This window comes from Salmo salar, chromosome ssa25 (genome assembly GCF_905237065.1).
Source record: "Salmo salar chromosome ssa25, Ssal_v3.1, whole genome shotgun sequence".
Taxonomy (NCBI): domain Eukaryota; kingdom Metazoa; phylum Chordata; class Actinopteri; order Salmoniformes; family Salmonidae; genus Salmo; species Salmo salar.
In genome coordinates this window covers 507,927-535,433 of record NC_059466.1, presented here as the reverse complement: position 1 = coordinate 535,433, position 27,507 = coordinate 507,927, and positions in this window count along the sequence as shown.

Sequence of the window (27,507 nt, the reverse complement as noted above, 5' to 3'; positions counted from 1 at the left end):
TTTTTCATTTTCGTGACACAAAAACAGTGACCCCGGTCATGCCGAACTAGCGACATTCTGGACAGGCCTAAAAAACATTTTAAAACCATTTCCACAAAAAATTGCACATTTCTATTTTGTCCCTAAAAACGATGACTCCGATCTTGCCGAAAAAGCGACATTTTGGACAGGCCTAAAAAAACATTTTAGAACCATTTTCACAAAAAAAGCTGTTTTTTTCATTTTTTGACACAAAAACAGTGACCCCGGTCATGCCGAACTATCGACATTCTGGACAGGCCTAAAAAAACCATTTTAAAACCATTTTCACAAAAAATTGCAGATTTCTATTTTTGTCCCTAAAAACGATGACTCCGATCATGCCGAACTAGCGACATTCTGGACAGGCCTAAAAAAAACATTTTAAAACCATTTTCACAAAAAATTGCAGATATTTTTTTCATTTTCGTGACACAAAAACAGTGACCCCGGTCATGCCGAACTATCGACATTCTGGACAGGCCTAAAAAAAACATTTAAAAACCATTTTCACAAAAATTGCAGATTTCTATTTTTGTCCCTAAAAACGATGACTCCGATCATGCCGAACTAGCGACATTCTGGACAGGCCTAAAAAAACATTTTAAAACCATTTTCACAAAAAATTGCAGATATTTTTTTTCATTTTCGTGACACAAAAACAGTGACCCCGGTCATGCCGAACTAGCGACATTCTGGACAGGCCTAAAAAACATTTTAAAACCATTTCCACAAAAATTGCACATTTCTATTTTGTCCCTAAAAACGATGACTCCGATCTTGCCGAAAAAGCGACATTTTGGACAGGCCTAAAAAAACATTTTAGAACCATTTTCACAAAAAAAGCTGTTTTTTTTCATTTTTTGACACAAAAACAGTGACCCCGGTCATGCCGAACTATCGACATTCTGGACAGGCCTAAAAAAAACATTTTAAAACCATTTTCACAAAAAATTGCAGATTTCTATTTTTGTCCCTAAAAACGATGACTCCGATCATGCCGAACTAGCGACATTCTGGACAGGCCTAAAAAAACACATTTTAAAACCATTTTCACAAAAAATTGCAGATATTTTTTTTCATTTTCGTGACACAAAAACAGTGACCCCGGTCATGCCGAACTATCGACATTCTGGACAGGCCTAAAAAAAAACATTTTAAAACCATTTTCACAAAAAATTGCAGATTTCTATTTTTGTCCCTAAAAACGATGACTCCGATCATGCCGAACTAGCGACATTCTGGACAGGCCTAAAAAAAACATTTTAAAACCATTTTCACAAAAAATTGCAGATATTTTTTTTCATTTTCGTGACACAAAAACAGTGACCCCGGTCATGCCGAACTATCGACATTCTGGACAGGCCTAAAAAACATTTTAAAACCATATTCACAAAAAATTGCAGATTTCTATTTTTGTCCCTAAAAACGATGACTCCGATCATGCCGAACTAGCGAAATTTTGGACAGGCCTAAAAAAAACATTTTAAAACCATTTTCACAAAAAATTGCAGATATTTTTTGTTCATTTTTTGACACAAAAACAGTGACCCTGGTCATGCCGAACTAGTGACATTCTGGACAGGCGTAAAAAAAAAATTAAAACCATTTTAACAAAAATTTGCAGATATTTTTTTAAATTTTCGTGACACAAAAACAGTGACCCCGGTCATGCCGAACTATCGACATTCTGGACAGGCCTAAAAAAAACATTTTTACAACCATTTTCACAAAAAATTGATGATGTCTATTTTGTCCCTAAAAACGATGACTCCGATCTTGCCGAAAAAGCGACATTTTGGACAGGCCTAAAAAAAACATTTTAGAACCATTTTCACAAAAAAAGCTGTTTTTTTTCATTTTTTGACACAAAAACAGTGACCCCGGTCATGCCGAACTATCGACATTCTGGACAGGCCTAAAAAAAAACATTTTAAAACCATTTTCACAAAAAATTGCAGATTTCTATTTTTGTCCCTAAAAACGATGACTCCGATCATGCCGAACTAGCGACATTCTGGACAGGCCTAAAAAAAAACATTTTAAAACCATTTTCACAAAAAATTGCAGATATTTTTTTTCATTTTCGTGACACAAAAACAGTGACCCCGGTCATGCCGAACTATCGACATTCTGGACAGGCCTAAAAAAAAACATTTTAAAACCATTTTCACAAAAAATTGCAGATTTCTATTTTTGTCCCTAAAAACGATGACTCCGATCATGCCGAACTAGCGACATTCTGGACAGGCCTAAAAAAAACATTTTAAAACCATTTTCACAAAAAATTGCAGATTTCTGATTTTGTCCCTAAAAACGATGACTCCGATCATGCCGAACTAGCGACATTCTGGACAGGCCTAAAAAAAAACATTTTAAAACCATTTTCACAAAAAATTGCAGATATTTTTTTTCATTTTCGTGACACAAAAACAGTGACCCCGGTCATGCCGAACTATCGACATTCTGGACAGGCCTAAAAAAAACATTTTAAAACCATTTTCACAAAAAATTGCAGATTTCTATTTTTGTCCCTAAAAACGATGACTCCGATCATGCCGAACTAGCGACATTCTGGACAGGCCTAAAAAAAACATTTTAAAACCATTTTCACAAAAAATTGCAGATATTTTTTTTCATTTTCGTGACACAAAAACAGTGACCCCGGTCATGCCGAACTATCGACATTCTGGACAGGCCAAAATTTTTTTTTAAAACCATTTCCACAAAAAATTGCAGATTTCTATTTTGTCCCTAAAAACGATGACTCCGATCATGCCGAAAAAGCTACATTCTGGACAGGCCTAAAAAAAAAAATCAAAATCATTTTCACCAAAAATTGCAGATTTCTATTTTTGTCCCTAAAAACGATGACTCCGATCATGCCGAACTAGCGACATTCTGGACAGGCCTAAAAAAAACATTTTAAAACCATTTTCACAAAATATTGCAGATATTTTTTTTCATTTTCGTGACACAAAAACAGTGACCCCGGTCATGCCGAACTAGCGACATTCTGGACAGGCCTAAAAAAATATTTTATAACCATTTTCACAAAAAATTGCAGATTTCTATTTTGTCCCTAAAAACGATGACTCCGATCATGCCGAAAAAGCGACATTCTGGAAAGGGCAAAAAAAAAAATGTAAAACCATTTTCACAAAAAATTGCAGATATTTTTTTTCATTTTCGTGACACAAAAACAGTGACCCCGGTCATGCCGAACTAGCGACATTCTGGACAGGCCTAAAAAACATTTTAAAACCATTTCCACAAAAAATTGCACATTTCTATTTTGTCCCTAAAAACGATGACTCCGATCTTGCCGAAAAAGCGACATTTTGGACAGGCCTAAAAAAAACATTTTAGAACCATTTTCACAAAAAAAGCTGTTTTTTTTCATTTTTTGACACAAAAACAGTGACCCCGGTCATGCCGAACTATCGACATTCTGGACAGGCCTAAAAAAAACCATTTTAAAACCATTTTCACAAAAAATTGCAGATTTCTATTTTTGTCCCTAAAAACGATGACTCCGATCATGCCGAACTAGCGACATTCTGGACAGGCCTAAAAAAAACATTTTAAAACCATTTTCACAAAAAATTGCAGATATTTTTTTTCATTTTCGTGACACAAAAACAGTGACCCCGGTCATGCCGAACTATCGACATTCTGGACAGGCCTAAAAAAAAACATTTAAAAACCATTTTCACAAAAAATTGCAGATTTCTATTTTTGTCCCTAAAAACGATGACTCCGATCATGCCGAACTAGCGACATTCTGGACAGGCCTAAAAAAAACATTTTAAAACCATTTTCACAAAAAATTGCAGATATTTTTTTTCATTTTCGTGACACAAAAACAGTGACCCCGGTCATGCCGAACTAGCGACATTCTGGACAGGCCTAAAAAACATTTTAAAACCATTTCCACAAAAAATTGCACATTTCTATTTTGTCCCTAAAAACGATGACTCCGATCTTGCCGAAAAAGCGACATTTTGGACAGGCCTAAAAAAAACATTTTAGAACCATTTTCACAAAAAAAGCTGTTTTTTTTTCATTTTTTGACACAAAAACAGTGACCCCGGTCATGCCGAACTATCGACATTCTGGACAGGCCTAAAAAAAAACATTTTAAAACCATTTTCACAAAAATTGCAGATTTCTATTTTTGTCCCTAAAAACGATGACTCCGATCATGCCGAACTAGCGACATTCTGGACAGGCCTAAAAAACACATTTTAAAACCATTTTCACAAAAAATTGCAGATATTTTTTTCATTTTCGTGACACAAAAACAGTGACCCCGGTCATGCCGAACTATCGACATTCTGGACAGGCCTAAAAAAAAACATTTTAAAACCATTTTCACAAAAAATTGCAGATTTCTATTTTTGTCCCTAAAAACGATGACTCCGATCATGCCGAACTAGCGACATTCTGGACAGGCCTAAAAAAAACATTTTAAAACCATTTTCACAAAAAATTGCAGATATTTTTTTTCATTTTCGTGACACAAAAACAGTGACCCCGGTCATGCCGAACTATCGACATTCTGGACAGGCCTAAAAAACATTTTAAAACCATATTCACAAAAAATTGCAGATTTCTATTTTTGTCCCTAAAAACGATGACTCCGATCATGCCGAACTAGCGAAATTTTGGACAGGCCTAAAAAAAACATTTTAAAACCATTTTCACAAAAAATTGCAGATATTTTTTGTTCATTTTTTGACACAAAAACAGTGACCCTGGTCATGCCGAACTAGTGACATTCTGGACAGGCGTAAAAAAAAAAATTAAAACCATTTTAACAAAAATTTGCAGATATTTTTTTTAAATTTTCGTGACACAAAAACAGTGACCCCGGTCATGCCGAACTATCGACATTCTGGACAGGCCTAAAAAAACATTTTTACAACCATTTTCACAAAAAATTGATGATGTCTATTTTGTCCCTAAAAACGATGACTCCGATCATGCCGAACTAGCGACATTTTGGACAGGCCTAAAAAAAACATTTTAGAACCATTTTCACAAAAAATTGCAGATTTTTTTTTTCATTTTCGTGACACAAAAACAGTGACCCCGGTCATGCCGAACTATCGACATTCTGGACAGGCCTAAAAAACATTTTAAAACCATTTTCACCAAAAATTGCAGATTTCTATTTTTGGCCCTAAAAACGATGACTCCGATCATGCCGAACTAGCGACATTCTGGACAGGCCTAAAAAAAACATTTTAAAACCATTTTCACAAAAAATTGCAGATATTTTTTTTCATTTTCGTGACACAAAAACAGTGACCCCGGTCATGCCGAACTATCGACATTCTGGACAGGCCTAAAAAACATTTTAAAACCATATTCACAAAAAATTGCAGATTTCTATTTTTGTCCCTAAAAACGATGACTCCGATCATGCCGAACTAGCGAAATTTTGGACAGGCCTAAAAAAAACATTTTAAAACCATTTTCACAAAAAATTGCAGATATTTTTTGTTCATTTTTTGACACAAAAACAGTGACCCTGGTCATGCCGAACTAGTGACATTCTGGACAGGCGTAAAAAAAAAAATTAAAACCATTTTAACAAAAATTTGCAGATATTTTTTTTAAATTTTCGTGACACAAAAACAGTGACCCCGGTCATGCCGAACTATCGACATTCTGGACAGGCCTAAAAAAAACATTTTTACAACCATTTTCACAAAAAATTGATGATGTCTATTTTGTCCCTAAAAACGATGACTCCGATCATGCCGAACTAGCGACATTTTGGACAGGCCTAAAAAAAAACATTTTAGAACCATTTTCACAAAAAATTGCAGATTTTTTTTTTTCATTTTCGTGACACAAAAACAGTGACCCCGGTCATGCCGAACTATCGACATTCTGGACAGGCCTAAAAAACATTTTAAAACCATTTTCACCAAAAATTGCAGATTTCTATTTTTGGCCCTAAAAACGATGACTCCGATCATGCCGAACTAGCGACATTTTGGACAGGCCTAAAAAAAACATTTTAGAACCATTTTCACAAAAAAAGCTCAGATTTTTTTTGTTCATTTTTGACACAAAAACAGTGACCCTGGTCATGCCGAACTAGTGACATTCTGGACAGGCGTAAAAAAAAAAATTCTAACCATTTTCACAAAAAATTGCAGATATTTTTTTTTAATTTTCGTGACACAAAAACAGTGACCCCGGTCATGCCGAACTATCGACATTCTGGACAGGCCTAAAAAACATTTTAAAACCATATTCACAAAAAATTGCAGATTTCTATTTTTGTCCCTAAAAACGATGACTCTGATCATGCCGAACTAGCGACATTTTGGACAGGCCTAAAAAAACATTTTAAAACCATTTTCACAAAAAATTGCAGATATTTTTTTTCATTTTCGTGACACAAAAACATTGACCCCGGTCATGCCGAACTAGCGACATTTTGGACAGGCCTAAAAAAACATTTTAGGCCTGTCCAAAAAGCGACATTCTGGACAGGCCAAAAAAATAAAATTAAAACCATTTCCACAAAAAATTGCAGATTTCTATTTTGTCCCTAAAAACGATGACTCCGATCATGCCAAAAAAGCGACATTCTGGACAGGCCTAAAAAAAAAAATCAAAATCATTTTCACAAAAAATTGCAGATTTCTATTTTTGTCAACAAAAACGATGACTCCGATCATGCCGAACTAGCGACATTTTGGACAGGCCTAAAAAAACATTTTAAAACCATTTTCACAAAAAATTGCACATTTCTATTTTGTCCCTAAAAACGATGACTCCGATCTTGCCGAAAAAGCGACATTTTGGACAGGCCTAAAAAAAACATTTTAGAACCATTTTCACAAAAAAAGCTGTTTTTTTTCATTTTTTGACACAAAAACAGTGACCCCGGTCATGCCGAACTATCGACATTCTGGACAGGCCTAAAAAAAAACATTTTAAAACCATTTTCACAAAAAATTGCAGATTTCTATTTTTGGCCCTAAAAACGATGACTCCGATCATGCCGAACTAGCGACATTTTGGACAGGCCTAAAAAAAACATTTTAGAACCATTTTCACAAAAAAAGCTCAGATTTTTTTTGTTCATTTTTGACACAAAAACAGTGACCCTGGTCATGCCGAACTAGTGACATTCTGGACAGGCGTAAAAAAAAAAATTCTAACCATTTTCACAAAAAATTGCAGATATTTTTTTTTAATTTTCGTGACACAAAAACAGTGACCCCGGTCATGCCGAACTATCGACATTCTGGACAGGCCTAAAAAACATTTTAAAACCATATTCACAAAAAATTGCAGATTTCTATTTTTGTCCCTAAAAACGATGACTCTGATCATGCCGAACTAGCGACATTTTGGACAGGCCTAAAAAAACATTTTAAAACCATTTTCACAAAAAATTGCAGATATTTTTTTTCATTTTCGTGACACAAAAACATTGACCCCGGTCATGCCGAACTAGCGACATTTTGGACAGGCCTAAAAAACATTTTAGGCCTGTCCAAAAGCTACATTCTGGACAGGCCAAAAAAATAAAATTAAAACCATTTCCACAAAAAATTGCAGATTTCTATTTTGTCCCTAAAAACGATGACTCCGATCATGCCAAAAAAGCGACATTCTGGACAGGCCTAAAAAAAAAAATCAAAATCATTTTCACAAAAAATTGCAGATTTCTATTTTTGTCAACAAAAACGATGACTCCGATCATGCCGAACTAGCGACATTTTGGACAGGCCTAAAAAAACATTTTAAAACCATTTTCACAAAAAATTGCACATTTCTATTTTGTCCCTAAAAACGATGACTCCGATCTTGCCGAAAAAGCGACATTTTGGACAGGCCTAAAAAAAACATTTTAGAACCATTTTCACAAAAAAAGCTGTTTTTTTTAATTTTTTGACACAAAAACAGTGACCCCGGTCATGCCGAACTATCGACATTCTGGACAGGCCTAAAAAAAAACATTTTAAAACCATTTTCACAAAAAATTGCAGATTTCTATTTTTGTCCCTAAAAACGATGACTCCGATCATGCCGAACTAGCGACATTCTGGACAGGCCTAAAAAACATTTTAAAACCATTTCCACAAAAAATTGCACATTTCTATTTTGTCCCTAAAAACGATGACTCCGATCTTGCCGAAAAAGCGACATTTTGGACAGGCCTAAAAAAAACATTTTAGAACCATTTTCACAAAAAAAGCTGTTTTTTTTCATTTTTTGACACAAAAACAGTGACCCCGGTCATGCCGAACTATCGACATTCTGGACAGGCCTAAAAAAAACCATTTTAAAACCATTTTCACAAAAAATTGCAGATTTCTATTTTTGTCCCTAAAAACGATGACTCCGATCATGCCGAACTAGCGACATTCTGGACAGGCCTAAAAAAAACATTTTAAAACCATTTTCACAAAAAATTGCAGATATTTTTTTCATTTTCGTGACACAAAAACAGTGACCCCGGTCATGCCGAACTATCGACATTCTGGACAGGCCTAAAAAAAACATTTTAAAACCATTTTCACAAAAAATTGCAGATTTCTTTTTTTGGCCCTAAAAACGATGACTCCGATCATGCCGAACTAGCGACATTCTGGACAGGCCTAAAAAAAACATTTTAAAACCATTTTCACAAAAAATTGCAGATATTTTTTTTCATTTTCGTGACACAAAAACAGTGACCCCGGTCATGCCGAACTATCGACATTCTGGACAGGCCTAAAAAACATTTTAAAACCATATTCACAAAAAATTGCAGATTTCTATTTTTGTCCCTAAAAACGATGACTCCGATCATGCCGAACTAGCGACATTCTGGACAGGCCTAAAAAAAACATTTTAAAACCATTTTTAAAAAAAATTGCAGATATTTTTTTTCATTTTCGTGACACAAAAACAGTGACCCCGGTCATGCCGAACTATCGACATTCTGGACAGGCCTAAAAAACATTTTAAAACCATTTTCACAAAAAATTGCAGATTTCTATTTTTGTCCCTAAAAACGATGACTCCGATCATGCCGAACTAGCGACATTCTGGACAGGCCTAAAAAAAACATTTTAGAACCATTTTCACAAAAAAAGCTGTTTTTTTTCATTTTTTGACACAAAAACAGTGACCCCGGTCATGCCGAACTAGCGACATTCTGGACAGGCCTAAAAAAAAACATTTTAAAACCATTTTCACAAAAAATTGCAGATATTTTTTGTTCATTTTTTGACACAAAAACAGTGACCCTGGTCATGCCGAACTAGTGACATTCTGGACAGGCGTAAAAAAAAAAATTAAAACCATTTTAACAAAAATTTGCAGATATTTTTTTTTTATTTTCGTGACACAGAAACAGTGACCCCGGTCATGCCGAACTAGCGACATTCTGGACAGGCCTAAAAAAAAAATTCAAAACCATTTCCACAAAAAATTGCAGATTTCTATTTTGTCCCGAAAAACGATGACTCCGATCATGCCGAACTAGCGACATTCTGGACAGGCCTAAAAAACATTTTAAAACCATTTTCACCAAAAATTGCAGATTTCTATTTTTGTTCCTAAAAACGATGACTCCGATCATGCCGAACTAGCGACATTTTGGACAGGCCTAAAAAAAACATTTTAGAACCATTTTCACAAAAAATTGCAGATTTTTTTTTTTTCATTTTTGTGACACAAACTATCGACATTCTGGACAGGCCTAAAAAACATTTTAAAACCTTTTTCACAAAAAATTGCAGATTTCTATTTTTGTCCCTAAAAACGATGACTCCGATTATGCCGAACTAGCGACATTTTGGACAGGCCTAAAAAAAAACATTTTAGAACCATTTTCACAAAAAAAGCTGTTTTTTTTCATTTTTTGACACAAAAACAGTGACCCCGGTCATGCCGAACTATCGACATTCTGGACAGGCCTAAAAAAAAACATTTTAAAACCATTTTCACAAAAGATTGCAGATATTTTTTTTCATTTTCGTGACACAAAAACAGTGACCCCGGTCATGCCGAACTATCGACATTCTGGACAGGCCTAAAAAACATTTTAAAACCATTTTCACAAAAAATTGCAGATTTCAATTTTTGTTCCTAAAAACGATGACTCCGATCATGCCGAACTAGCGACATTTTGGACAGGCCTAAAAAAAACATTTTAGAACCATTTTCACAAAAAAAGCTCAGATTTTTTTTTGTTCATTTTTTGACACAAAAACAGTGACCCCGGTCATGCCGAACTAGCGACATTCTGGACAGACGTAAAAAAAAACATTTTTAAAACCATTTTCAACAAAAAATTGCAGATTTCTATTTTGTCCCTAAAAACGATGACTCCGATCATGCCGAACTAGCGACATTTTGGACAGGCCTAAAAAAAACATTTTAGAACCATTTTCACAAAAAATTGCAGATATTTTTTTCATTTTTGTGACACAAAAACAGTGACCCCGGTCATGCCGAACTATCGACATTCTGGACAGGCCTAAAAAACATTTTAAAACCTTTTTCACAAAAAATTGCAGATTTCTATTTTTGTCCCTAAAAACGATGACTCCGATTATGCCGAACTAGCGACATTTTGGACAGGCCTAAAAAAAAACATTTTAGAACCATTTTCACAAAAAAAGCTGTTTTTTTTTCATTTTTTGACACAAAAACAGTGACCCCGGTCATGCCGAACTATCGACATTCTGGACAGGCCTAAAAAAAAAACATTTTAAAACCATTTTCACAAAAAATTGCAGATATTTTTTTTCATTTTCGTGACACAAAAACAGTGACCCCGGTCATGCCGAACTATCGACATTCTGGACAGGCCTAAAAAATTTTTTTAAACCATTTTCACAAAAAATTGCAGATATTTTTTTTTCATTTTCTTGACACAAAAACAGTGACCCCGGTCATGCCGAACTATCGACATTCTGGACAGGCCTAAAAAAACATTTTTACAACCATTTTCACAAAAAATTGCAGATTTCTATTTTGTCCCTAAAAACGATGACTCCGATCATGCCGAACTAGCGACATTTTGAACAGGCCTAAAAAAAACATTTTAGAACCATTTTCACAAAAAATTGCAGATTTTTTTTTTTGGCCCTAAAAACGATGACTCCGATCATGCCGAACTAGCGACATTTTGGACAGGCCTAAAAAAAACATTTTAGAACCATTTTCACAAAAAAAGCTGTTTTTTTTCATTTTTGACACAAAAACAGTGACCCCGGTCATGCCGAACTATCGACATTCTGGACAGGCCTAAAAAAAACATTTTAAAACCATTTTCACAAAAAATTGCAGATATTTTTTTTCATTTTCCTGACACAGAAACAGTGACCCCGGTCATGCCGAACTAGCGACATTCTGGACAGGCCTAAAAAAAAAATTCAAAACCATTTTCACAAAAAATTGCAGATTTCTATTTTTGTCACTAAAAACGATGACTCCGATCATGCCGAACTAGCGAAATTTTGGACAGGCCTAAAAAAAACATTTTAAAACCATTTTCACAAAAAATTGCAGATATTTTTTTTCATTTTCCTGACACAAAAACAGTGACCCCGGTCATGCCGAACTAGCAACATTCTGGACAGGCCTAAAAAAAAAATTCAAAACCATTTTCACAAAAAATTGCAGATTTCTATTTTAACCCTAAAAACGATGACTCCGATCATGCCGAACTAGCGACATTCTGGACAGGCCTAAAAAAACATTTTAAAACCATTTTCACAAAAAATTGCAGATTTCTATTTTTGTCACCAAAAACGATGACTCCGATCATGCTGAACTAGTGACATTTTGGACAGGCCTAAAAAAAACATTTTAGAACCATTTTCACAAAAAAAGCTCAGATTTTTTTTGTTCATTTTTTGACACAAAAACAGTGACCCTGGTCATGCCGAACTAGTGACATTCTGGACAGGCGTGAAAAAAAAAATTAAAACCATTTTAACAAAAAATTGCAGATATTTTTTTTTAATTTTCGTGACACAAAAACAGTGACCCCGGTCATGCCGAACTATTGACATTCTGGACAGGCCTAAAAAAACATTTTAAAAACATTTTCACAAAAAATTGCAGATTTCTATTTTTGTCCCTAAAAACGATGACTCCGATCATGCCGAACTAGCGACATTTTGGACAGGCCTAAAAAAAAACATTTAAGAACCATTTTCACAAAAAAGCTGTTTTTTTTCATTTTATGACAAAGAAACAGTGACCCCGGTCATGCCGAACTATCGACATTCTGGACAGGCCTAAAAAAATTTTTTAAACCATTTTCACAAAAAATTGCAGATATTTTTTTTTCATTTTCGTGACACAAAAACAGTGACCCCGGTCATGCCGAACTATCGACATTCTGGACAGGCCTAAAAAAACATTTTTACAACCATTTTCACAAAAAATTGCAGATTTCTATTTTGTCCCTAAAAACGATGACTCCGATCATGCCGAACTAGCGACATTTTGGACAGGCCTAAAAAAAACATTTTAGAACCATTTTCACAAAAAATTGCAGATATTTTTTTTCATTTTCGTGACACAAAAACAGTGACCCCGGTCATGCCGAACTATCGACATTCTGGACAGGCCTAAAAAACATTTTAAAACCATTTTCACAAAAAATTGCAGATTTCTATTTTGTCCCTAAAAACGATGACTCCGATCATGCCGAACTAGCGACATTTTGGACAGGCCTAAAAAAAACATTTTAGAACCATTTTCACAAAAAATTGCAGATATTTTTTTTCATTTTCGTGACACAAAAACAGTGACCCTGGTCATGCCGAACTAGTGACATTCTGGACAGGCGTAAAAAAAAAAATTAAAACCATTTTAACAAAAATTTGCAGATATTTTTTTTTATTTTCGTGACACAAAAACAGTGACCCCGGTCATGCCGAACTATCGACATTCTGGACAGGCCTAAAAAAAACATTTTTACAACCATTTACACAAAAAATTGCAGATGTCTATTTTGTCCCTAAAAACGATGACTCCGATCATGCCGAACTAGCGACATTTTGGACAGGCCTAAAAAAAACATTTTAGAACCATTTTCACAAAAAAGCTCAGATTTTTTTTGTTCATTTTTTGACACAAAAACAGTGACCCTGGTCATGCCGAACTAGTGACATTCTGGACAGGCGTAAAAAAAAAAATTCTAACCATTTTCACAAAAAATTGCAGATATTTTTTTTTAATTTTCGTGACACTAAAACAGTGACCCCGGTCATGCCGAACTATCGACATTCTGGACAGGCCTAAAAAACATTTTAAAACCATTTTCACAAAAAATTGCAGATTTCTATTTTGTCCCTAAAAACGATGACTCCGATCATGCCGAACTAGCGACATTTTGGACAGGCCTAAAAAAAACATTTTAGAACCATTTTCACAAAAAATTGCAGATATTTTTTTTCATTTTCGTGACACAAAAACAGTGACCCTGGTCATGCCGAACTAGTGACATTCTGGACAGGCGTAAAAAAAAAAATTAAAACCATTTTAACAAAAATTTGCAGATATTTTTTTTTTATTTTCGTGACACAAAAACAGTGACCCCGGTCATGCCGAACTATCGACATTCTGGACAGGCCTAAAAAAAACATTTTTACAACCATTTTCACAAAAAATTGCAGATGTCTATTTTGTCCCTAAAAACGATGACTCCGATCATGCCGAACTAGCGACATTTTGGACAGGCCTAAAAAAAACATTTTAGAACCATTTTCACAAAAAAGCTCAGATTTTTATTTTTGTCCATAAAATCGATGACTACGATTATGCCGAACTAGCGACATTCTGGACAGGCCTAAAAAACATTTTAAAACCATTTTCACAAAAAATTGCAGATTTCTATTTTGTCCCTAAAAACGATGACTCCGATCATGCCGAACTAGCGACATTTTGGACAGGCCTAAAAAAAACATTTTAGAACCATTTTCACAAAAAAGCTCAGATTTTTATTTTTGTCCATAAAATCGATGACTACGATTATGCCGAACTAGCGACATTCTGGACAGGCCTAAAAAACATTTTAAAACCATTTTCACAAAAAATTGCAGATTTCTATTTTGTCCCTAAAAACGATGACTCCGATCATGCCGAACTAGCGACATTTTGGACAGGCCTAAAAAAAACATTTTAGAACCATTTTCACAAAAAATTGCAGTTTTTTTTTTTTTCATTTTTGTGACACAAAAACAGTGACCCCGGTCATGCCGAACTATCGACATTCTGGACAGGCCTAAAAGACATTTTAAAACCTTTTTCACAAAAAATTGCAGATTTCAATTTTTGTTCCTAAAAACGAGGACTCCGATCATGCCGAACTAGCGACATTTTGGACAGGCCTAAAAAAAAACATTTTAGAACCATTTTCACAAAAAAAGCTGTTTTTTTTCATTTTTTGACACAAAAACAGTGACCCCGGTCATGCCGAACTATCAACATTCTGGACAGGCCTAAAAAAAACATTTTAAAACCATTTTCACAAAAAATTGCAGATATTTTTTTTCATTTTCCTGACACAGAAACAGTGACCCCGGTCATGCCGAACTAGCGACATTCTGGACAGGCCTAAAAAAAAAATTCAAAACCATTTTCACAAAAAATTGCAGATTTCTATTTTTGTCACTAAAAACGATGACTCCGATCATGCCGAACTAGCAAAATTTTGGACAGGCCTAAAAAAAACATTTTAAAACCATTTTCACAAAAAATTGCAGATTTCTATTTTTGTCACCAAAAACGATGACTCCGATCATGCTGAACTAGCGACATTTTGGACAGGCCTAAAAAAAACATTTTAGAACCATTTTCACAAAAAAAGCTGTTTTTTTTTCATTTTTTGACACAAAAACAGTGACCCCGGTCATGCCGAACTATCGACATTCTGGACAGGCCTAAAAAAAACCATTTTAAAACCATTTTCACAAAAAATTGCAGATATTTTTTTTCATTTTCCTGACACAGAAACAGTGACCCCGGTCATGCCGAACTAGCGACATTCTGGACAGGCCAAAAAAAAAAATTCAAAACCATTTCCACAAAAAATTGCAGATTTCTATTTTGTCCCTAAAAACGATGACTCCGATCATGCCGAACTAGCGACATTTTGGACAGGCCTAAAAAAAACATTTTAGAACCATTTTCACCAAAAATTGCTGATTTTTTTTTTTTCATTTTTGTGACACAAACTATCGACATTCTGGCCTTGCCTAAAAAACATTTTAAAACCTTTTTCACAAAAAATTGCAGATTTCTATTTTTGTCCCTAAAAACGATGACTCCGATTATGCCGAACTAGCAACATTTTGGACAGGCCTAAAAAAAAACATTTTAGAACCATTTTCACAAAAAAAGCTGTTTTTTTTCATTTTTTGACACAAAAACAGTGACCCCGGTCATGCCGAACTATCGACATTCTGGACAGGCCTAAAAAAAAACATTTTAAAACCATTTTCACAAAAAATTGCAGATATTTTTTTTCATTTTCGTGACACAAAAACAGTGACCCCGGTCATGCCGAACTATCGACATTCTGGACAGGCCTAAAAAACATTTTAAAACCATTTTCACAAAAAATTGCAGATTTCAATTTTTGTTCCTAAAAACGATGACTCCGATCATGCCGAACTAGCGACATTTTGGACAGGCCTAAAAAAAACATTTTAGAACCATTTTCACAAAAAAAGCTCAGATTTTTTTTGTTCATTTTTTGACACAAAAACAGTGACCCCGGTCATGCCGAACTAGCGACATTCTGGACAGACGTAAAAAAAACATTTTTAAAACCATTTTCACAAAAAATTGCAGATTTCTATTTTGTCCCTAAAAACGATGACTCCGATTATGCCGAACTAGCGACATTTTGGACAGGCCGAAAAAAAACATTTTAGAACCATTTTCACAAAAAATTGCAGATTTTTTTTTTTTCATTTTTGTGACACAAAAACAGTGACCCCGGCATGCCGAACTATCGACATTCTGGACAGGCCTAAAAAACATTTTAAAACCTTTTTCACAAAAAATTGCAGATTTCTATTTTTGTCCCTAAAAACGATGACTCCGATTATGCCGAACTAGCGACATTTTGGACAGGCCTAAAAAAAAACATTTTAGAACCATTTTCACAAAAAAAGCTGTTTTTTTTTCATTTTTTGACACAAAAACAGTGACCCCGGTCATGCCGAACTATCGACATTCTGGACAGGCCTAAAAAACAAACATTTTAAAACCATTTTCACAAAAAATTGCAGATATTTTTTTTCATTTTCGTGACACAAAAACAGTGACCCCGGTCATGCCGAACTATCGACATTCTGGACAGGCCTAAAAAAACATTTTAAAACCATTTTCACAAAAAATTGCAGATATTTTTTTCCATTTTCGTGACACAAAAACAGTGACCCCAGTCATGCCGAACTATCGACATTCTGGACAGGCCTAAAAAACATTTTAAAACCATTTTCACAAAAAATTGCAGATTTCTATTTTTGTCCCTAAAAACGATGACTCCGATCATGCCGAACTAGCGACATTCTGGACAGGCCTAAAAAAACATTTTAAAACCATTTTCACAAAAATTGCAGATATTTTTTTCATTTTCGTGACACAAAAACAGTGACCCCGGTCATGCCGAACTATCGACATTCTGGACAGGCCTAAAAAACATTTTAAAACCATTTTCTCAAAAAATTGCAGATTTCTATTTTTGTTCCTAAAAACGATGACTCCGATCATGCCGAACTAGCGACATTTTGGAAAGGCCTAAAAAAAAACATTTTAGAACCATTTTCACAAAAAAAGCTCAGATTTTTTTTGTTCATTTTTTGACACAAAAACAGTGACCCCGGTCATGCCGAACTAGCGACATTCTGGACAGGCCTAAAAAAACATTTTTAAAACCATTTTCACAAAAAATTGCAGATTTCTATTTTGTCCCTAAAAACGATGACTCTGATCATGCCGAACTAGCGACATTTTGGACAGGCCTAAAAAAAACATTTTAGAACCATTTTCACAAAAAATTGCAGATTTTTTTTTTTTCATTTTTGTGACACAAACTATCGACATTCTGGACAGGCCTAAAAAACATTTAAAAACCTTTTTCACAAAAAATTGCAGATTTCTATTTTTGTCCCTAAAAACGATGACTCCGATTATGCCGAACTAGCGACATTTTGGACAGGCCTAAAAAAAACATTTTAGAACCATTTTCACAAAAAAGCTGTTTTTTTTCATTTTTGACACAAAAACAGTGACCCCGGTCATGCCGAACTATCGACATTCTGGACAGGCCTAAAAAAAAACATTTTAAAACCATTTTCACCAAAAATTGCAGATATTTTTTTTCATTTTCGTGACACAAAAACAGTGACCCCGGTCATGCCGAACTATCGACATTCTGGACAGGCCTAAAAAACATTTTAAAACCATTTTCACAAAAAATTGCAGATTTCAATTTTTGTTCCTAAAAACTATGACTCCGATCATGCCGAACTAGCGACATTTTGGACAGGCCTAAAAAAAACATTTTAGAACCATTTTCACAAAAAAATGCAGATTTCTATTTTGTCCCTAAAAACGATGACTCCGATCATGCCGAACTAGCGACATTCTGGACAGGCCTAAAAAAAACATTTTAAAACCATTTTCACAAAAAATTGCACATTTCAATTTTTGTCACCAAAAACGATGACTCCGATCATGCTGAACTAGCGACATTTTGGACAGGCCTAAAAAAAAACATTTTAGAACCATTTTCACAAAAAAAGCAGTTTTTTTTCATTTTTTGACACAAAAACAGTGACCCCGGTCATGCCGAACTATCAACATTCTGGACAGGCCTAAAAAAAAACATTTTAAAACCATTTTCACAAAAAATTGCAGATATTTTTTTTCATTTTCCTGACACAAAAACAGTGACCCCGGTCATGCCGAACTATCGACATTCTGGACAGGCCTAAAAAACATTTTAAAACCATTTTCACAAAAAATTGCAGATTTCTATTTTTGTTCCTAAAAACGATGACTCCGATCATGCCGAACTAGCGACATTTTGGAAAGGCCTAAAAAAAACATTTTAGAACCATTTTCACAAAAAAAGCTCAGATTTTTTTTGTTCATTTTTTGACACAAAAACAGTGACCCCGGTCATGCCGAACTAGCGACATTCTGGACAGGCCTAAAAAAACATTTTTAAAACCATTTTCACAAAAAATTGCAGATTTCTATTTTGTCCCTAAAAACGATGACTCCGATCATGCCGAACTAGCGACATTTTGGACAGGCCTAAAAAAAACATTTTATAACCATTTTCACAAAAAATTGCAGATTTTTTTTTTTTCATTTTTGTGACACAAACTATCGACATTCTGGACAGGCCTAAAAAACATTTTAAAACCTTTTTCACACAAAATTGCAGATTTCTATTTTTGTCCCTAAAAACGATGACTCCGATTATGCCGAACTAGCGACATTTTGGACAGGCCTAAAAAAAACCCATTTTAGAACCATTTTCACAAAAAAAGCTGTTTTTTTTCATTTTTTGACACAAAAACAGTGACCCCGGTCATGCCGAACTATCGACATTCTGGACAGGCCTAAAAAACAACATTTTAAAACCATTTTCACAAAAATTGCAGATATTTTTTTCATTTTCGTGACACAAAAACAGTGACCCCGGTCATGCCGAACTATCGACATTCTGGACAGGCCTAAAAAAACATTTTAAAACCATTTTCACAAAAAATTGCAGATATTTTTTTTCATTTTCGTGACACAAAAACAGTGACCCCGGTCATGCCGAACTATCGACATTCTGGACAGGCCTAAAAAACATTTTAAAACCATTTTCACAAAAAATTGCAGATTTCTATTTTTGTCCCTAAAAACGATGACTCCGATCATGCCGAACTAGCGACATTCTGGACAGGCCTAAAAAAACATTTTAAAACCATTTTCACAAAAAATTGCTGATATTTTTTTTCATTTTCGTGACACAAAAACAGTGACCCCGGTCATGCCGAACTATCGACATTCTGGACAGGCCTAAAAAACATTTTAAAACCATTTTCACAAAAATTGCAGATTTCTATTTTTGTCCCTAAAAACGATGACTCCGATCATGCCGAACTAGCGACATTTTGGACAGGCCTAAAAAAACATTTTAGAACCATTTTCACAAAAAAGCTGTTTTTTTTCATTTTTGACACAAAAACAGTGACCCCGGTCATGCCGAACTATCGACATTCTGGACAGGCCTAAAAAAACATTTTAAAACCATTTTCACAAAAAATTGCAGATATTTTTTTCATTTTCCTGACACAGAAACAGTGACCCCGGTCATGCCGAACTAGCGACATTCTGGACAGGCCTAAAAAAAATTCAAAACCATTTTCACAAAAATTGCAGATTTCTATTTTTGTCACTAAAAACGATGACTCCGATCATGCCGAACTAAGCGAAATTTTGGACAGGCCTAAAAAAACATTTTAAAACCATTTTCACAAAAAATTGCAGATATTTTTTTCATTTTCGTGACACAAAAACAGTGACCCCGGTCATGCCGAACTATCGACATTCTGGACAGGCCTAAAAAACATTTTAAAACCATTTTCACAAAAATTGCAGATTTCTATTTTTGTCCCTAAAAACGATGACTCCGATCATGCCGAACTAGCGACATTTTGGACAGGCCTAAAAAAAACATTTTAGAACCATTTTCACAAAAAAAGCTGTTTTTTTCATTTTTGACACAAAAACAGTGACCCCGGTCATGCCGAACTATCGACATTCTGGACAGGCCTAAAAAAAACATTTTAAAACCATTTTCACAAAAAATTGCAGATATTTTTTTCATTTTCCTGACACAGAAACAGTGACCCCGGTCATGCCGAACTAGCGACATTCTGGACAGGCCTAAAAAAAATTCAAAACCATTTTCACAAAAATTGCAGATTTCTATTTTTGTCACTAAAAACGATGACTCCGATCATGCCGAACTAGCGAAATTTTGGACAGGCCTAAAAAAACATTTTAAAACCATTTTCACAAAAAATTGCAGATATTTTTTTCATTTTCCTGACACAAAAACAGTGACCCCGGTCATGCCGAACTAGCAACATTCTGGACAGGCCTAAAAAAAAAATTCTAAACCATTTTCACAAAAAATTGCAGATTTCTATTTTGTCCCTAAAAACGATGACTCCGATCATGCCGAACTAGCGACATTCTGGACAGGCCTAAAAAAAACATTTTAAAACCATTTCCACAAAAAATTGCAGATTTCTATTTTGTCCCTAAAAACGATGACTCCGATCATGCCGAACTAGCGACATTTTGGACAGGCCTGAAAAAAACATTTTAGAACCATTTTCACAAAAAAAGCTCAGATTTTTTTTATTCATTTTTTGACACAAAAACAGTGACCCTGGTCATGCCGAACTAGTGACATTCTGGACAGGCGTAAAAAAAAAAATTCAAACCATTTTCACAAAAAATTGCAGATATTTTTTTTAAATTTTCGTGACACAAAAACAGTGACCCCGGTCATGCCGAACTATCGGCATTCTGGACAGGCCTAAAAAACATTTTAAAACCATATTCACAAAAAATTGCAGATTTCTATTTTTGTCCCTAAAAACGATGACTCCGATCATGCCGAACTAGCGACATTTTGGACAGGCCTAAAAAAAACATTTTAGAACCATTTTCACAAAAAAGCTGTTTTTTTTCATTTTTTGACACAAAAACAGTGACCCCGGTCATGCCGAACTATCGACATTCTGGACAGGCCTAAAAAAAACATTTTAAAACCATTTTCACAAAAATTGCAGATATTTTTTTCATTTTCCTGACACAGAAACAGTGACCCCGGTCATGCCGAACTAGCGACATTCTGGACAGGCCTAAAAAAAAAATTCAAAACCATTTTCACAAAAAATTGCAGATTTCTATTTTTGTCACTAAAAACGATGACTCCGATCATGCCGAACTAGCGAAATTTTGGACAGGCCTAAAAAAACATTTTAAAACCATTTTCACAAAAAATTGCAGATATTTTTTTTCATTTTCCTGACACAAAAACAGTGACCCCGGTCATGCCGAACTAGCAACATTCTGGACAGGCCTAAAAAAAATTCAAAACCATTTTCACAAAAAATTGCAGATTTCTATTTTGTCCCTAAAAACGATGACTCCGATCATGCCGAACTAGCGACATTCTGGACAGGCCTAAAAAAACATTTTAAAACCATTTCCACAAAAATTGCAGATTTCTATTTTGTCCCTAAAAACGATGACTCCGATCATGCCGAACTAGCGACATTTTGGACAGGCCTGAAAAAACATTTTAGAACCATTTTCACAAAAAAGCTCAGATTTTTTTATTCATTTTTGACACAAAAACAGTGACCCTGGTCATGCCGAACTAGTGACATTCTGGACAGGCGTAAAAAAAAAAATTCAAACCATTTTCACAAAAAATTGCAGATATTTTTTTTAAATTTTCGTGACACAAAAACAGTGACCCCGGTCATGCCGAACTATCGACATTCTGGACAGGCCTAAAAAACATTTTAAAACCATATTCACAAAAAATTGCAGATTTCTATTTTTGTCCCTAAAAACGATGACTCCGATCATGCCGAACTAGCGACATTTTGGACAGGCCTAAAAAAAACATTTTAGAACCATTTTCACAAAAAAAGCTGTTTTTTTTTCATTTTTTGACACAAAAACAGTGACCCCGGTCATGCCGAACTATCGACATTCTGGACAGGCCTAAAAAAAAACATTTTAAAACCATTTTCACAAAAAATTGCAGATATTTTTTTTCATTTTCCTGACACAGAAACAGTGACCCCGGTCATGCCGAACTAGCGACATTCTGGACAGGCCTAAAAAAAAAATTCAAAACCATTTACACAAAAAATTGCAGATTTCTATTTTGTCCCTAAAAACGATGACTCCGATCATGCCGAACTAGCGACATTCTGGACAGGCCTAAAAAACATTTTAAAACCATTTTCACAAAAAATTGCAGATTTCTATTTTTGTTCCTAAAAACGATGACTCCGATCATGCCGAACTAGCGACATTTTGGACAGGCCTAAAAAAAAACAATTTAAAACCATTTTCACAAAAAATTGCAGATATTTTTTTTCATTTTCCTGACACAGAAACAGTGACCCCGGTCATGCCGAACTAGCGACATTCTGGACAGGCCTAAAAAAAAAATTAAAAACCATTTTCACAAAAAATTGCAGATTTCTATTTTTGTAACTAAAAACGATGACTCCGATCATGCCGAACTAGCAAAATTTTGGACAGGCCTAAAAAAAACATTTTAAAACCATTTTCACAAAAAATTGCAGATTTCTATTTTTGTCACCAAAAACGATGACTCCGATCATGCTGAACTAGCGACATTTTGGACAGGCCTAAAAAAAACATTTTAAAACCATTTTCACAAAAAAAGCTGTTTTTTTTCATTTTTTGACACAAAAACAGTGACCCCGGTCATGCCGAACTATCGACATTCTGGACAGGCCTAAAAAAAAACATTTTAAAACCATTTTCACAAAAAATTGCAGATATTTTTTTTCATTTTCCTGACACAGAAACAGTGACCCCGGTCATGCCGAACTAGCGACATTCTGGACAGGCCTAAAAAAAAAATTCAAAACCATTTCCACAAAAAATTGCAGATTTCTATTTTGTCCCTAAAAACGATGACTCCGATCATGCCGAACTAGCGACATTCTGGACAGGCCTAAAAAACATTTTAAAACCATTTTCACAAAAAATTGCAGATATTTTTTTTCATTTTCCTGACACAGAAACAGTGACCCCGGTCATGCCGAACTAGCGACATTCTGGACAGGCCTAAAAAAATAAATAAAAACCATTTTCACAAAAAATTGCAGATTTCTATTTTTGTAACTAAAAACGATGACTCCGATCATGCCGAACTAGCAAAATTTTGGACAGGCCTAAAAAAAACATTTTAAAACCATTTTCACAAAAAATTGCAGATTTCTATTTTTGTCACCAAAAACGATGACTCCGATCATGCTGAACTAGCGACATTTTGGACAGGCCTAAAAAAAACATTTTAGAACCATTTTCACAAAAAAAGCTGTTTTTTTTCATTTTTTGACACAAAAACAGTGACCCCGGTCATGCCGAACTATCGACATTCTGGACAGGCCTAAACAAAAACATTTTAAAACCATTTTCACAAAAAATTGAAGATATTTTTTTTCATTTTCCTGACACAGAAACAGTGACCCCGGTCATGCCGAACTAGCGACATTCTGGACAGGCCTAAAAAAAAAATTCAAAACCATTTCCACAAAAAATTGCAGATTTCTATTTTGTCCCTAAAAACGATGACTCCGATCATGCCGAACTAGCGACATTCTGGACAGGCCTAAAAAACATTTTAAAACCATTTTCACAAAAAATTGCAGATTTCTATTTTTGTTCCTAAAAACGATGACTCCGATCATGCCGAACTAGCGACATTTTGGAAAGGCCTAAAAAAAAACATTTTAGAACCATTTTCACAAAAAAAGCTCCGATTTTTTTTGTTCATTTTTTGACACAAAAACAGTGACCCCGGTCATGCCGAACTAGCGACATTTTGGACAGGCCTAAAAAAACATTTTTAAAACCATTTTCACAAAAAATTGCAGATTTTTTTTTTTCATTTTCGTGACGCAAAAACAGTGACCCCGGTCATGCCGAACTATCGACATTCTGGACAGGCCTAAAAAACATTTTAGAACCTTTTTCACCAAAAATTGCAGATTTCTATTTTTGTCCCAAAAAACGATGACTCCGATTATGCCGAACTAGCGACATTTTGGACAGGCCTAAAAAAAAACATTTTAGAACCATTTTCACCAAAAATTTCAGATTTTTTTTTTTTCATTTTCGTGACACAAAAACAGTGACCCCGGTCATGCCAAACTATCGACATTCTGGACAGGCCTAAAAAACATTTAAAAACCATTTTCACAAAAAATTGCAGATTTCTATTTTTGTCCCTAAAAACGATGACTCCGATCATGCCGAACTAGCGACATTTTGGACAGGCCTAAAAAAAACATTTTAGAACCATTTTCACAAAAAAAGCTTTTTTTTTCTTTTTTTGACACAAAAACAGTGACCCCGGTCATGCCGAACTATCGACATTCTGGACAGGCCTAAAAAAAAACATTTTAAAACCATTTTCACAAAAAATTGCAGATATTTTTTTCCATTTTCCTGACACAAAAACAGTGACCCCGGTCATGCCGAACTAGCGACATTTTGGACAGGCCTAAAAAAAACATTTTAGAACCATTTTCACTAAAAATTGCAGATTTCTATTTTGTCCCTAAAAACGATGACTCCGATCATGCCGAACTAGCGACATTTTGGACAGGCCTAAAAAAAAACATTTTAGAACCATTTTCACAAAAATTGCAGATTTTTTTTTTTCATTTTCGTGACGCAAAAACAGTGACCCCGGTCATGCCAAACTATCGACATTCTGGACAGGCCTAAAAAACATTTAAAAACCATTTTCACAAAAAATTGCAGATTTCTATTTTTGTCCCTAAAAACGATGACTCCGATCATGCCGAACTAGCGACATTTTGGACAGGCCTAAAAAAAACATTTTAGAACCATTTTCACAAAAAAGCTTTTTTTTTCTTTTTTTGACACAAAAACAGTGACCCCGGTCATGCCGAACTATCGACATTCTGGACAGGCCTAAAAAAAACATTTTAAAACCATTTTCACAAAAAATTGCAGATATTTTTTTTCATTTTCCTGACACAAAAACAGTGACCCCGGTCATGCCGAACTAGCGACATTTTGGACAGGCCTAAAAAAAACATTTTAGAACCATTTTCACTAAAAATTGCAGATTTCTATTTTGTCCCTAAAAACGATGACTCCGATCATGCCGAACTAGCGACATTTTGGACAGGCCTAAAAAAAACATTTTAGAACCATTTTCACAAAAATTGCAGATTTTTTTTTCATTTTCGTGACGCAAAAACAGTGACCCCGGTCATGCCGAACTATCGACATTCTGGACAGGCCTAAAAAACATTTTAAAACCATTTTCACAAAAAATTGCAGATTTCTATTTTTGTCCCTAAAAATGATGACTCCGATCATGCCGAACTAGCGACATTTTGGACAGGCCTAAAAAAACATTTTAGAACCATTTTCACAAAAAAAGCTGTTTTTTTTTTCATTTTTTGACACAAAAACAGTGACCCCGGTCATGCCAAACTATCGACATTCTGGACAGCCCTAAAAAAAACATTTTAAAACCATTTTCACCAAAAATTGCAGATATTTTTTTTCATTTTCCTGACACAAAAACAGTGACCCCGGTCATGCCGAACTAGCGACATTCTGGACAGGCCTAAAAAAAAATTCAAAACCATTTTCACAAAAAATTGCAGATTTCTATTTTTGTCACCAAAAACGATGACTCCGATCATGCCGAACTAGCGACATTTTGGACAGGCCTAAAAAAAACATTTTAGAACCATTTTCACAAAAAATTGCAGATTTTTTTTTCATTTTCGTGACGCAAAAACAGTGACCCCGGTCATGCCGAACTATCGACATTCTGGACAGGCCTAAAAAAAACATTTTAGAACCATTTTCACAAAAAAGCTGGGTTTTTTTTCCATTTTTGACACAAAAACAGTGACCCCGGTCATGCTTAACTATCGACATTCTGGACAGGCCTAAAAAAAACATTTTAAAACCATTTTCACCAAAAATTGCAGATATTTTTTTTCATTTTCCTGACACAAAAACAGTGACCATGCCGAACTAGCGACATTCTGGACAGGCCTAAAAAAGAATTCAAAACCATTTTCACAAAAAATTGCAGATTTCTATTTTGTCCCTAAAAACGATGACTCCGATCATGCCGAACTAGCGACATTCTGGACAGGCCTAAAAAAAACATTTTAAAACCATTTCCACAAAAAATTGCAGATTTCTATTTTGTCCCTAAAAACGATGACTCCGATCATGCCGAAAAAGCGACATTCTTGACAGGCCTAAAAAAAACTTTTTAGAACCATTTTCACAAAAAATTGCAGATTTCTATTTTTGTCACCAAAAACGATGACTCCGATCATGCCGAACTAGCGACATTCTGGACAGGCCTAAAAAACATTTTAAAACCATTTTCACAAAAAATTGCTGATTTCTATTTTTGTCACCAAAAACGATGATCCGATAATGCCGAACTAGCGACATTTTTGGACAGGTCTGAAAAAACATTTTAAAACCATTTTCACAAAAAATCTCTGATTTTTTTTCTTCATTTTTTGACACAAAAACAGTGACCCTGGTCATGCCGAACTATCGACATTCTGGACAGGCCTAAAAAAATATTTTATAACCATTTTCACAAAAAATTGCTGATTTCTATTTTGTCCCTAAAAACGATGACTCCGATCATGCCGAACTATCGACATTCTGGACAGGCCTAAAAAAATATTTTATAACCATTTCCACAAAAAATTGCAGATTTCTATTTTGTCCCTAAAAACGATGACTCCGATCATGCCGAAAAAGCGACATTCTGGACAGGCCTAAAAAAAACTTTTTAGAAACATTTTCACAAAAAATTGCAGATTTCTATTTTTGTCACCAAAAACGATGACTCCGATCATGCCGAACTAGCGACGTTCTGGACAGGCCTAAAAAACATTTTAAAACCATTTTCACAAAAAATTGCAGATTTCTATTTTGTCCCTAAAAACGATGACTCCAATCATGCCGAACTAGCGACATTCTGGACAGGCTTAAAAAAAAACATTTTAAAACCATTTTCACAAAAAATTGCAGATTTCTATTTTTGTCACCAAAAACGATGACTCCGATCATGCCGAACTAGCGACATTCTGGACAGGCCTAAAAAACATTTTAAAACCATTTTCACAAGAAATTGCAGATTTCTATTTTTGTCACCAAAATGATGACTCCGATCATGAAGAACTAGCGACATTTTGGACAGGCCTAAAAAAAACATTTTAGAACCATTTTCACAAAAAATTGCAGATTTCTATTTTTGTCCCTAAAAACGATGACTCCGATCATGCCGAACTAGCGACATTCTGGACAGGCCTAAAAAAACATTTTAAAACCATTTTCACAAAAAATTGCAGATATTTTTTTCATTTTCGTGACACAAAAACAGTGACCCCGGTCATGCCGAACTATCGACATTCTGGACAGGCCTAAAAACATTTTAAAACCATTTTCACAAAAAATTGCAGATTTCTATTTTTGTTCCTAAAAACGATGACTCCGATCATGCCGAACTAGCGACATTTTGGAAAGGCCTAAAAAAAAACATTTTAAAACCATTTTCACAAAAAAAGCTCAGATTTTTTTTGTTCATTTTTTGACACAAAAACAGTGACCCCGGTC